At 42.5% G+C, this 12,900-nt stretch overlaps 13 non-coding genes across 13 annotated transcripts; 8 read left to right on the top strand and 5 right to left on the bottom strand.

Moving 5' to 3' along the window:
• Positions 1 to 18: 18 nt before the first annotated feature.
• Positions 19 to 91, top strand: trnav-aac (transfer RNA valine (anticodon AAC)). Its single transcript has one exon. It is a non-coding gene; the product is annotated as a tRNA-Val (tRNA).
• Positions 92 to 1,718: 1,627 nt separating this feature from the next.
• Positions 1,719 to 1,791, top strand: trnav-aac (transfer RNA valine (anticodon AAC)). Its single transcript has one exon. It is a non-coding gene; the product is annotated as a tRNA-Val (tRNA).
• Positions 1,792 to 3,131: 1,340 nt separating this feature from the next.
• Positions 3,132 to 3,202, bottom strand: trnag-gcc (transfer RNA glycine (anticodon GCC)). Its single transcript has one exon. It is a non-coding gene; the product is annotated as a tRNA-Gly (tRNA).
• A 217-nt stretch (positions 3,203 to 3,419) lies between these two features.
• trnav-cac (transfer RNA valine (anticodon CAC)) lies at positions 3,420 to 3,492 on the top strand. Its single transcript has one exon. It is a non-coding gene; the product is annotated as a tRNA-Val (tRNA).
• Positions 3,493 to 4,825: 1,333 nt separating this feature from the next.
• trnag-gcc (transfer RNA glycine (anticodon GCC)) lies at positions 4,826 to 4,896 on the bottom strand. The gene has a single exon. It is a non-coding gene; the product is annotated as a tRNA-Gly (tRNA).
• A 217-nt stretch (positions 4,897 to 5,113) lies between these two features.
• trnav-cac (transfer RNA valine (anticodon CAC)) lies at positions 5,114 to 5,186 on the top strand. The gene has a single exon. It is a non-coding gene; the product is annotated as a tRNA-Val (tRNA).
• Positions 5,187 to 6,526: 1,340 nt separating this feature from the next.
• Positions 6,527 to 6,597, bottom strand: trnag-ccc (transfer RNA glycine (anticodon CCC)). Its single transcript has one exon. It is a non-coding gene; the product is annotated as a tRNA-Gly (tRNA).
• Positions 6,598 to 6,814: 217 nt separating this feature from the next.
• trnav-aac (transfer RNA valine (anticodon AAC)) lies at positions 6,815 to 6,887 on the top strand. Its single transcript has one exon. It is a non-coding gene; the product is annotated as a tRNA-Val (tRNA).
• A 1,340-nt stretch (positions 6,888 to 8,227) lies between these two features.
• On the bottom strand, positions 8,228 to 8,298 carry trnag-gcc (transfer RNA glycine (anticodon GCC)). The gene has a single exon. It is a non-coding gene; the product is annotated as a tRNA-Gly (tRNA).
• A 217-nt stretch (positions 8,299 to 8,515) lies between these two features.
• Positions 8,516 to 8,588, top strand: trnav-cac (transfer RNA valine (anticodon CAC)). The gene has a single exon. It is a non-coding gene; the product is annotated as a tRNA-Val (tRNA).
• A 1,627-nt stretch (positions 8,589 to 10,215) lies between these two features.
• Positions 10,216 to 10,288, top strand: trnav-aac (transfer RNA valine (anticodon AAC)). The gene has a single exon. It is a non-coding gene; the product is annotated as a tRNA-Val (tRNA).
• A 1,338-nt stretch (positions 10,289 to 11,626) lies between these two features.
• trnag-gcc (transfer RNA glycine (anticodon GCC)) lies at positions 11,627 to 11,697 on the bottom strand. The gene has a single exon. It is a non-coding gene; the product is annotated as a tRNA-Gly (tRNA).
• Positions 11,698 to 11,914: 217 nt separating this feature from the next.
• trnav-aac (transfer RNA valine (anticodon AAC)) lies at positions 11,915 to 11,987 on the top strand. The gene has a single exon. It is a non-coding gene; the product is annotated as a tRNA-Val (tRNA).
• The last annotated feature ends 913 nt before the right edge of the window (positions 11,988 to 12,900 follow it).

The raw sequence follows: 12,900 nt of genomic DNA, 5'->3' as shown, positions 1-12,900 counted from the left end.
AGGTGAGTTCTTACAGCAGTTTCCATGGTGTAGTGGTTATCACATCCGCCTAACACGCGAAAGGTCCCCTGTTCGAAACAGGGTGGAAACAAGCCTCTTTTTGACTTTACTTCATACCTTTATACATAAACCGGGAAATAAATAATAGCAAGGTCCTGTGTTTTTATCATGAAGTAGTTTGCAACATACCTGATCAGCTCATGTTCAGCTGAGCACACACAACACCAAATTTAGAGGGTTCTCATATAGGCAGACCTCAGGCTTCAAGATCATGAAGGCTGGGTTCCGTGGAAATGTCATGCACAAACCAGTGAAATATGTCATTCATTCAAGTCACTGTATTCTCCGGGCGTTGGATGGATTGTAACTGTACTGTTGAGATTGACTTATAAGATGTTTAAACTCTCACCTTAGCAGGAATCATAAATGTAATTCCCAAATAGTTAGAGATGACAGCTGTGGGCTGAATGGGTGTTGGCCTTTGTTTCAATACATGAATCATTCAAAGATTCACCTGAAACCTAAACCTTAGCAGAAGATGGTTTCGATCCATCAACCTCTGGGTTATGGGCCCAGCACGCTCCCGCTGCGCCACTTTGCTGTCTTAAACCTAACAAGGCTTACCCTGGTTAGTATCCAGACAAACTACTAGTAACAAAGTGATTTGGAACCCAACTGAAGTCGTGTTTATTTCTGAGTGCTGGTTTTGTCCACATTTAAAATGGCATTTCTTATTAAGAAATTGTAGTCAACATCAAACTCTGTGGATCCATTGGGATTTCATTCAAAACGAATAGAAGTTAGGCCCACATTCATGTGGTTTGAGAACAAACTGAGAAAGTGATACAGAAAAAACACCAAGACACTGACAGGATTTCAGCCAAACATCTCCCGTTTAACAAACAGGCATCTTGACTGACAGCTACAGCGCCTGGAACATCATGGATTTCAACTTGATGCCTATAACCCTATGCTCAACGTATCGCCAATTTGAGGGGAGAGCATTGATTATCAGTATTTTAAACAAGCACGGTTGCAAACGCGGCACACGTTTTATCTCAAAACAATTGTGCCAATTTAGAGAAGCACACAGGTTGTACAAGAAACCCCTCAAACTATGCTCGTGGCAAAGTGTCGTCCCTGGGTGGGCTTGAACCCCCATCCTCTCAGTTAACAGCTGAGCGCGCTGAACAATTGCGCAACAGAGACTGACTTCTAAACTTGATTCATTACTCCCCCAATTATTAGAAAATCTCTTTTTACGATGGCCCAATGTCATTGTCTTTGGATGGGAGTAACTTGGAGTACTCGACTTCAGTCTTCGGTAAGTCCAATATGCCTTCTGAGTGGAATGCCTGTGTCTTGCGGTTGTCACAAAAATCGCTTTTGTCCCTTATGAATATTATTTAAAATCTAAAAAAAGCAACGGATGAATTAGCCGAAAATCGGACCCGGGTCTCCCGCATGGGAAGCGAGAATTCTACCACTGAACCACCAATGCCTGCATAACAATGTTGGTTCATGAACTCGGTTAAGAGGAAGAGCGTTTGAAATGCTACGAAGTGGAACACATTCTACGTGCACAAGGGATATAACAACATCCACAAAAGGCAAGAAATGCAATGCTGTTAATAACAGCAATGAGACTTGCGAGCCACATGTTTTCCATCGGCCGAATATCAACTTGTGAGTCTTGACAAAGGTGTGTTCTTGCAGCAGTTTCCATGGTGTAGTGGTTTTCACATTCGCCTAACACGCGAAGGGTCCCCTGTTCGAAACAGGGTGGAAACAAGCCTTTTTTTTGACTTTACTTCTTACCTTTATACATAAACCGGGAAATAAATAATAGCAAGGTCCTGTGTTTTTATCATGAAGTAGTTTGCAACATACCTGATCAGCTCATGTTCAGCTGAGCACACACAACACCAAATTTAGAGGGTTCTCATATAGGCAGACCTCAGGCTTCAACATCATGAATGCTGGGTTCCATGAGAATGTCATGCACAAACCAGTGAAATCTGTCATTCATTCAAGTCACTGTATTCTCCGGGCGTTGGATGGATTGTAACTGTACTGTTGAGATTGACTTATAAGAGTTTTAAACTCTCACCTTAGCAGGAATCATAAATGTAATTCCCAAAGAGTTAGAGAAGACAGCTGTGGGCTGAATGGGTGTTGGCCTTTGTTTCAATACAAGAATCAGTCAAAGATTCACCTGAAACCTAAACCTTAGCAGAGGATGGTTTCGATCCATCGACCTCTGGGTTATGGGCCCAGCACGCTCCCGCTGCGCCACTCTGCTGTCTTAAACCTAATAGGGCTTACTCTGGTTAGTATCCAGACAAACTACTAGTAACAAAGTGATTTGGAACCCAACTGAAGTCGTGTTTATTTCTGAGTGCTGGTTTTGTCCACGTTTAAAATGGCATTTCTTATTAAGAAATTGTAGTAAACATCAAACTCTGTGGATCCATTGGGATTTCATTCAAAACGAATAGAGGTTAGGCCCACATTCACGTGGTTTAGGAAAAAACTGAGAAAGTGATACAGAAAAAACACCAAGACACTGACAGGATTTCAGCCAAACATCTCCCGTTTAACAAACAGGCATCTTGACTGACAGCTACAGCGCCTGGAACATCATGGATTTCAACTTGATGCCTATAACCCTATACTCAACGTATAGCCAATTTGAGGGGAGAGCATTGATTATCAGTATTTTAAACAAGCACGGTTGCAAACGTGGCACACGTTTTATCTCGAAGCTATTGTGCCAATTTAGAGAAGGACACGGGCTGTACAAGAAAACCCTCAAATTGTGCTCGTGGCAAAGCATCGTCCCTGGGTGGGCTTGAACAACTATCCTCTCAGTTAACAGCCGAGCGCGCTGACCAATTGCGCCGCAGAGACTGACTTTTGAATTTGATTCATTACTCCCCCAATTATTAGAAAATCTCTTGTTACGATGGCCCAATGTCATTGTCTTTGGATGGGAGTAACTTGGAGTACTCTGCTTCAGTCTTTGGTGAGTCCAATATGCCTTCTGAGTGCAATGCCTGTGTCTTGCGGTTGTCACAAACATTGCTTTTGTCCCTTATGAATATTATTTAAAATCTAAAAAAAGCAACAGATGCATTGGCCGGGAATCGGACCCGGGTCTCCCGCATGGCAAGCGAGAATTCTTCCACTGAACCACCAATGCCTGCATAACAACGTTTGTTCATGAACTCAGTTAAGAGGAAGAGCGTTTGAAATGCTACAAAGTGGAGCACATTCTACGTGCACAAGGGATATAACAACATCCACAAAGGGCAAGAAATGCAATGCAGTTAATAACAGCAATGAGACTTGCGAGCCACATGTTTTCCATCGGCCGAATATCAACTTGTAAGTCTTGACAAAGGTGTGTTCTTGCAGCAGTTTCCATGGTGTAGTGGTTATCACATTCGCCTCACACGCGAAAGGTCCCCTGTTCGAAACAGGGTGGAAACAAGCCTTTTTTTGACTTCACTTCTTACCTTTATACATAGACCGGGAAATAATTAATAGCAAGGTCCTGTGTTTTTATCATGAAGTAGTTTGCAACATACCTGATCAGCTCATGTTCAGCTGAGCACACACAACACCAAATTTAGAGGGTTCTCATATAGGCAGACCTCAGGCTTCAACATCATGAATGCTGGGTTCCATGGAAATGTCATGCACAAACCAGTGAAATCTGTCATTCATTCAAGTCACTGTATTCTCCGGGCGTTGGCTGGATTGTAACTGTACTATTGAGATTGACTTATAAGATGTTTAAACTCTCACCTTAGCAGGAATCATAAATGTAATTCCCAAAGAGTTAAAGACAGCTGTGGGCTGAATGGGTGTAGGCCTTTGTTTCAATACAAGAATCAGTCAAAGATTCACCTGAAACCTAATCCTTAGCAGAGGATGGTTTCGATCCATCGACCTCTGGGTTATGGGCCCAGCACGCTCCCGCTGCGCCACTCTGCTGTCTTAAGCCTAATAGGGCTTACTCTGATTAGTATCCAGACAAACTACTAGTAAAGTGATTTGGAACCCAACTGAAGTCGTGTTTATTTCTGAGTGCTGGTTTTGTCCACATTTAAAATGGCATTTCTTATTAAGAAATTGTAGTCAACATCAAACTATGTGGATCCATTGGGATTTCATTCAAAACGAATAGAAGTTAGGCCCACATTCATGTGGTTTGAGAACAAACTGAGAAAGTGATACAGAAAAAACACCGAGACACTGACAGGATTTCAGCCAAACATCTCCCGTTTAACAAACAGGCATCTTGACTGACAGCTACAGCGCCTGGAACATCATGGATTTCAACTTGATGCCTATAACCCTATACTCAACGGATAGCCAATTTGAGGGGAGAGCATTGATTATCACTGTTTTAAACAAGCACGGTTGCAAACGTGGCACACGTTCTATCTCGAAGCTATTGTGCCAATTTAGAGAAGGACACGGGCTGTACAAGAGAACCCTCAAATTGTGCTCGTGGCAAAGCATCGTCCCTGGGTGGGCTTGAACAACTATCCTCTCAGTTAACAGCCGAGCGCGTTGACCAATTGCGCCGCAGAAAGTGACTATTAAATTTGATTCATTACTCCCCCAATTATTAGAAAATCTCTTGTTACGATGGCCCAATGTCATTGTCTTTGGATGGGAGTAACTTGTAGTACTCTGCTTCAGTCTTTGGTGAGTCCAATATGCCTTCTGAGTGGAATGCCTGTGTCTTGCGGTTGTCACAAACATTGCTTTTGTCCCTTATGAATATTATTTAAAATCTAAAAAAAGTAACAGATGCATTGGCCGGGAATCGGACCCGGGTCTCCCGCATGGCAAGCGAGAATTCTTCCACTGAACCACCAATGCCTGCATAACAACTTTTGTTCATGAACTCGGTTAAGAGGAAGAGCGTTTGAAATGCTACGACGTTGAACACATTCTACGTGCACAAGGGATATAACAACATCCACAAAAGGCAAGAAATGCAATGCAGCTAATAACAGCAATGAGACTTGCGAGCCACATGTTTTCCATCGGCCGAATATCAACTTGTAAGTCTTGACAAAGGTGTGTTCATGCAGCAGTTTCCATGGTGTAGTGGTTATCACATTCGCCTCACACGCCAAAGGTCCCCTGTTCGAAACAGGGTGGAAACAAGCCTTTTTTTGACTTTACTTCTTACCTTTATACATAAACCGGGAAATAAATAATAGCAATGTCCTGTGTTTTTATCATGGAGTAGTTTGCAACATACCTGATCAGCTCATGTTCAGCTGAGTACACACAACACCAAATTTAGAGGGTTCTCATATAGGCAGACCTCAGGCTTCAACATCATGAATGCTGGGTTCCATGAGAATGTCATGCACAAACCAGTGAAATATGTCATTCATTCAAGTCACTGTATTCTCCGGGCGTTGGATGGATTGTAACTGTACTGTTGAGATTGACTTATAAGATGTTTAAACTCTCACCTTAGCAGGAATCATAAATGTAATTCCCAAAGAGTTAGAGAAGACAGCTGTGGGCTGAATGGGTGTTGGCCTTTGTTTCAATACAAGAATCAGTCAAAGATTCACCTGAAACCTAAACCTTAGCAGAGGATGGTTTAGATCCATCAACCTCTGGGTTATGGGCCCAGCACGCTCCCGCTGCGCCACTCTGCTGTCTTAAACCTAACAAGGCTTACCCTGGTTAGTATCCAGACAAACTACTAGTAACAAAGTGATTTGGAACCCAACTGAAGTCGTGTTTATTTCTGAGTGCTGGTTTTGTCCACATTTAAAATGGCATTTCTTATTAAGAAATTGTAGTCAATATCAAACTCTGTGGATCCATTGGGATTTCATTCAAAACGAATAGAATTTAGGCCCACATTCACGTGGTTTAGGAAAAAACTGAGATAGTGATACAGAAAAAACACCAAGACACTGACAGGATTTCAGCCAAACATCTCCCGTTTAACAAACAGGCATCTTGACTGACAGCTACAGCGCCTGGAACATCATGGATTTCAACTTAATGCCTATAACCCTATGCTCAACGTATCGCCAATTTGAGGGGAGAGCAATGATTATCAGTATTTTAAACAAGCACGGTTGCAAACGCGGCACACGTTTTATCTCAAAACAATTGTGCCAATTTAGAGAAGCACACGGGTTGTAGAAGAAACCCCTCAAACTGTGCTCGTGGCAAAGTGTCGTCCACTGGGTGGGCTTGAACCCCCATCCTCTCAGTTAACAGCTGAGCGCGCTGACCAATTGCGCAACAGAGACTGACTTCAAAACCTGATTCATTACTCCCCCAATTATTAGAAAATCTCTTTTTACGATGGCCCAATGTCATTGTCTTTGGATGGGAGTAACTTGGAGTACTCCACTTCAGTCTTCGGTAAGTCCAATATGCCTTCTGAGTGGAATGCCTGTGTCTTGCGGTTGTCACAAAAATCGCTTTTGTCCCTTATGAATATTATTTAAAATCTAAAAAAAGCAACAGATGAATTAGCCGGGAATCGGACCCGGGTCTCCCGCATGGGAAGCGAGAATTCTACCACTGAACCACCAATGCCTGCATAACAATGTTGGTTCATGAACTCGGTTAAGAGGAAGAGCGTTTGAAATGCTACGAAGTGGAACACATTCTACGTGCACAAGGGATATAACAACATCCACAAAAGGCAAGAAATGCCATGCAGTTAATAACAGCAATGAGACTTGCGAGCCACATGTTTTCCATCGGCGGAATATCAACTTGTGAGTCTTGACAAAGGTGTGTTCTTGCAGCAGTTTCCATGGTGTAGTGGTTATCACATTCGCCTAACACGCGAAGGGTCCCCTGTTTGAAACAGGGTGGAAACAAGCCTTTTTTTTTACTTTACTTCTTACCTTTATACATAAACCGGGAAATAAATAATAGCAAGGTCCTGTGTTTTTATCATGAAGTAGTTTGCAACATACCTGATCAGCTCATGTTCAGCTGAGCACACACAACACCAAATTTAGAGGGTTCTCATATAGGCAGACCTCAGGCTTCAACATCATGAATGCTGGGTTCCATGAGAATGTCATGCACAAACCAGTGAAATCTGTCATTCATTCAAGTCAATGTATTCTCCGGGCGTTGGATGGATTGTAACTGTACTGTTGAGATTGACTTATAAGATGTTTAAACTCTCACCTTAGCAGGAATCATAAATGTAATTCCCAAAGAGTTAGAGAAGACAGCTGTGGGATGAATGGGTGTTGGCCTTTGTTTCAATACAAGAATCAGTCAAAGATTCACCTGAAACCTAAACCTTAGCAGAGGATGGTTTCGATCCATCGACCTCTGGGTTATGGGCCCAGCACGCTCCCGCTGCGCCACTCTGCTGTCTTACACCTAATAGGGCTTACTCTGGTTAGTATCCAGACAAACTACTAGTAACAAAGTGATTTGGAACCCAACTGAAGTCGTGTTTATTTCTGAGTGCTGGTTTTGTCCACGTTTAAAATGGCATTTCTTATTAAGAAATTGTAGTAAACATCAAACTCTGTGGATCCATTGGGATTTCATTCAAAACGAATAGAAGTTAGGCCCACATTCACGTGGTTTAGGAAAAAACTGAGAAAGTGATACAGAAAAAACACCAAGACACTGACAGGATTTCAGCCAAACATCTCCTGTTTAACAAACAGGCATTTTGACTGACAGCTACAGCGCCTGGAACATCATGGATTTCAACTTGAAGCCTATAACCCTTTACTCAACGTATAGCCAATTTGAGGGGAGAGCATTGATTATCAGTATTTTAAACAAGCACGGTTCCAAACGTGGCACACGTTTTATCTCGAAACTATTGTGCCAATTTAGAGAAGGACACGGGCTGTACAAGAAAACCCTCAAATTGTGCTCGTGGCAAAGCATCGTCCCTGGGTGGGCTTGAACAACTATCCTCTCAGTTAACAGCCGAGCGCGCTGACCAATTGCGCCGCAGAGACTGACTTTTGAATTTGATTCATTACTCCCCCAATTATTAGAAAATCTCTTGTTACGGTGGCCCAATGTCATTGTCTTTGGATGGGAGTAACTTGGAGTACTCTGCTTCAGTCTTTGGTGAGTCCAATATGCCTTCTGAGTGCAATGCCTGTGTCTTGCGGTTGTCACAAACATTGCTTTTGTCCCTTATGAATATTATTTAAAATCTAAAAAAAGCAACAGATGCATTGGCCGGGAATCGGACCCGGGTCTCCCGCATGGCAAGCGAGAATTCTTCCACTGAACCACCAATGCCTGCATAACAACGTTTGTTCATGAACTCAGTTAAGAGGAAGAGCGTTTGAAATGCTACAAAGTGGAGCACATTCTACGTGTACAAGGGATATAACAAAATCCACAAAAGGAGAGAAATGCAATGCAGTTAATAACAGCAATGAGACTTGCGAGCCACATGTTTTCCATCGGCCGAATATCAACTTGTAAGTCTTGACAAAGGTGTGTTCTTGCAGCAGTTTCCATGGTGTAGCGGTTATCACATTCGCCTCACACGCGAAAGGTCCCCTGTTCGAAACAGGGTGGAAGCAAGCCTTTTTTTGACTTCACTTCTTACCTTTATACATAGACCGGGAAATAAATAATAGCAAGGTCCTGTGTTTTTATCATGAAGTAGTTTGCAACATACCTGATCAGCTCATGTTCAGCTGAGCACACACAACACCAAATTTAGAGGGTTCTCATATAGGCAGACCTCAGGCTTCAACATCATGAATGCTGGGTTCCATGGAAATGTCATGCACAAACCAGTGAAATCTGTCATTCATTCAAGTCACTGTATTCTCCGGGCGTTGGCTGGATTGTAACTGTACTATTGAGATTGACTTATAAGATGTTTAAACTCTCACCTTAGCAGGAATCATAAATGTAATTCCCAAAGAGTTAGAGAAGACAGCTGTGGGCTGAATGGGTGTTGGCCTTTGTTTCAATACAAGAATCAGTCAAAGATTCACCTGAAACCTAATCCTTAGCAGAGGATGGTTTCGATCCATCAACCTCTGGGTTATGGGCCCAGCACTCTCCCGCTGCGCCACTCTGCTGTCTTAAACCTAACAAGGCTTACCCTGGTTAGTATCCAGACAAACTACTAGTAACAAAGTGATTTGGAACCCAACTGAAGTCGTGTTTATTTCTGAGTGCTGGTTTTGTCCACATTTAAAATGGCATTTCTTATTAAGAAATTGTAGTGAATATCAAACTCTGTGGATCCATTGGGATTTCATTCAAAACGAATAGAATTTAGGCCCACATTCACGTGGTTTAGGAAAAAACTGAGAAAGTGATACAGAAAAAACACCAAGACACTGACAGGATTTCAGCCAAACATCTCCCGTTTAACAAACAGGCATTTTGACTGACAGCTACAGCGCCTGGAACATCATGGATTTCAACTTGATGCCTATAACCCTATACTCAACGTATAGCCAATTTGAGGGGAGAGCATTAATTATCAGTATTTTAAACAAGCACGGTTGCAAACGTGGCACACGTTTTATCTCGAAACTATTGTGCCAATTTAGAGAAGGACACGGGCTGTACAAGAAAACCCTCAAATTGTGCTCGTGGAAAAGCATCGTCCCTGGGTGGGCTTGAACAACTATCCTCTCAGTTAACAGTCGAGCGCGCTGACCAATTGCGCCGCAGAGACTGACTTTTAAATTTGATTCATTACTCCCCCAATTATTAGAAAATCTCTTGTTACGATGGCCCAATGTCATTGTCTTTGGATGGGAGTAACTTGGAGTACTCTGCTTCAGTCTTTGGTGAGTCCAATATGCCTTCTGAGTGCAATGCCTGTGTCTTGCGGTTGTCACAAACATTGCTTTTGTCCCTTATGAATATTATTTAAAATCTAAAAAAAGCAACAGATGCATTCGCCGGGAATCGGACCCGGGTCTCCCGCATGGGAAGCGAGAATTCTACCACTGACCCACCAATGCCTGCATAACAATGTTGGTTCATGAACTCGGTTAAGAGGAAGAGCGTTTGAAATGCTACGACGTTGAACACATTCTACGTGCACAAGGGATATAACAACATCCACAAAAGGCAAGAAATGCAATGCAGCTAATAACAGCAATGAGACTTGCGAGCCACATGTTTTCCATCGGCCGAATATCAACTTGTAAGTCTTGACAAAGGTGAGTTCTTGCAGCAGTTTCCATGGTGTAGTGGTTATCACATTCGCCTAACACGCGAAAGGTCCCCTGTTCGAAACAGGGTGGAAACAAGCCTCTTTTTGACTTTACTTCTTACCTTTATACATAAACCGGGAAATAAATAATAGCAAGGTCCTGTGTTTTTATCATGAAGTAGTTTGCAACATACATGATCAGCTCATGTTCAGCTGAGTACACACAACACCAAATTTAGAGGGTTCTCATATAGGCAGACCTCAGGCTTCAACATCATGAATGCTGGGTTCCATGAGAATGTCATGCACAAACCAGTGAAATCTGTCATTCATTCAAGTCACTGTATTCTCCGGGCGTTGGATGGATTGTAACTGTACTGTTGAGATTGACTTATAAGATGTTTAAACTCTCACCTTAGCAGGAATCATAAATGTAATTCCCAAAGAGTTAGAGAAGACAGCTGTGGGCTGAATGGGTGTTGGCCTTTGTTTCAATACAAGAATCAGTCAAAGATTCACCTGATCCTAAACCTTAGCAGAGGATGGTTTCGATCCATCAACCTCTGGGTTATGGGCCCAGCACTCTCCCGCTGCGCCACTCTGCTGTCTTAAACCTAACAAGGCTTACCCTGGTTAGTATCCAGACAAACTACTAGTAACAAAGTGATTTGGAACCCAACTGAAGTCGTGTTTATTTCTGAGTGCTGGTTTTGTCCACATTTAAAATGGCATTTCTTATTAAGAAATTGTAGTGAATATCAAACTCTGTGGATCCATTGGGATTTCATTCAAAACGAATAGAATTTAGGCCCACATTCACGTGGTTTAGGAAAAAACTGAGAAAGTGATACAGAAAAAACACCAAGACACTGACAGGATTTCAGCCAAACATCTCCCGTTTAACAAACAGGCATTTTGACTGACAGCTACAGCGCCTGGAACATCATGGATTTCAACTTGATGCCTATAACCCTATACTCAACGTATAGCCAATTTGAGGGGAGAGCATTGATTATCAGTATTTTAAACAAGCACGGTTGCAAACGTGGCACACGTTTTATCTCGAAACTATTGTGCCAATTTAGAGAAGGACACGGGCTGTACAAGAAAACCCTCAAATTGTGCTCGTGGCAAAGCATCGTCCCTGGGTGGGCTTGAACAACTATCCTCTCAGTTAACAGCCGAGCGCGCTGACCAATTGCGCCGCAGAGACTGACTTTTGAATTTGATTCATTACTCCCCCAATTATTAGAAAATCTCTTGTTAGGATGGCCCAATGTCATTGTCTTTGGATGGGAGTAACTTGGAGTACTCTGCTTCAGTCTTTGGTGAGTCCAATATGCCTTCTGAGTGCAATGCCTGTGTCTTGCGGTTGTCACAAACATTGCTTTTGTCCCTTATGAATATTATTTAAAATCTAAAAAAAGTAACAGATGCATTGGCCGGGAATCGGACCCGGGTCTCCCGCATGGCAAGCGAGAATTCTTCCACTGAACCACCAATGCCTGTATAACAACTTTTGTTCATGAACTCGGTTAAGAGGAAGAGCGTTTGAAATGCTACGACGTGGAACACATTCTACGTGCACAAGGGATATAACAACATCCACAAAAGGCAAGAAATGCAATGCAGCTACTAACAGCAATGAGACTTGCGAGCCACATGTTTTCCATCGGCCGAATATCAACTTGTAAGTCTTGACAAAGGTGAGTTCTTACAGCAGTTTCCATGGTGTAGTGGTTATCACATCCGCCTAACACGCGAAAGGTCCCCTGTTCGAAACAGGGTGGAAACAAGCCTTTTTTTGACTTTACTTCATACCTTTATACATAAACCGGGAAATAAATAATAGCAAGGTCCTGTGTTTTTATCATGAAGTAGTTTGCAACATACCTGATCAGCTCATGTTCAGCTGAGCACACACAACACCAAATTTAGAGGGTTCTCATATAGGCAGACCTCAGGCTTCAAGATCATGAAGGCTGGGTTCCGTGGAAATGTCATGCACAAACCAGTGAAATATGTCATTCATTCAAGTCACTGTATTCTCCGGGCGTTGGATGGATTGTAACTGTACTGTTGAGATTGACTTATAAGATGTTTAAACTCTCACCTTAGCAGGAATCATAAATGTAATTCCCAAATAGTTAGAGATGACAGCTGTGGGCTGAATGGGTGTTGGCCTTTGTTTCAATACATGAATCATTCAAAGATTCACCTGAAACCTAAACCTTAGCAGAGGATGGTTTCGATCCATCAACCTCTGGGTTATGGGCCCAGCACGCTCCCGCTGCGCCACTTTGCTGTCTTAAACCTAACAAGGCTTACCCTGGTTAGTATCCAGACAAACTACTAGTAACAAAGTGATTTGGAACCCAACTGAAGTCGTGTTTATTTCTGAGTGCTGGTTTTGTCCACATTTAAAATGGCATTTCTTATTAAGAAATTGTAGTCAACATCAAACTCTGTGGATCCATTGGGATTTCATTCAAAACGAATAGAAGTTAGGCCCACATTCATGTGGTTTGAGAACAAACTGAGAAAGTGATACAGAAAAAACACCAAGACACTGACAGGATTTCAGCCAAACATCTCCCGTTTAACAAACAGGCATCTTGACTGACAGCTACAGCGCCTGGAACATCATGGATTTCAACTTGATGCCTATAACCCTATGCTCAACGTATCGCCAATTTGAGGGGAGAGCA

Source organism: Nerophis ophidion, linkage group LG01 (genome assembly GCF_033978795.1).
Source record: "Nerophis ophidion isolate RoL-2023_Sa linkage group LG01, RoL_Noph_v1.0, whole genome shotgun sequence".
In the NCBI taxonomy this organism is placed as follows: domain Eukaryota; kingdom Metazoa; phylum Chordata; class Actinopteri; order Syngnathiformes; family Syngnathidae; genus Nerophis; species Nerophis ophidion.
This window is presented reverse-complemented; position numbering and strand designations above follow the sequence as displayed.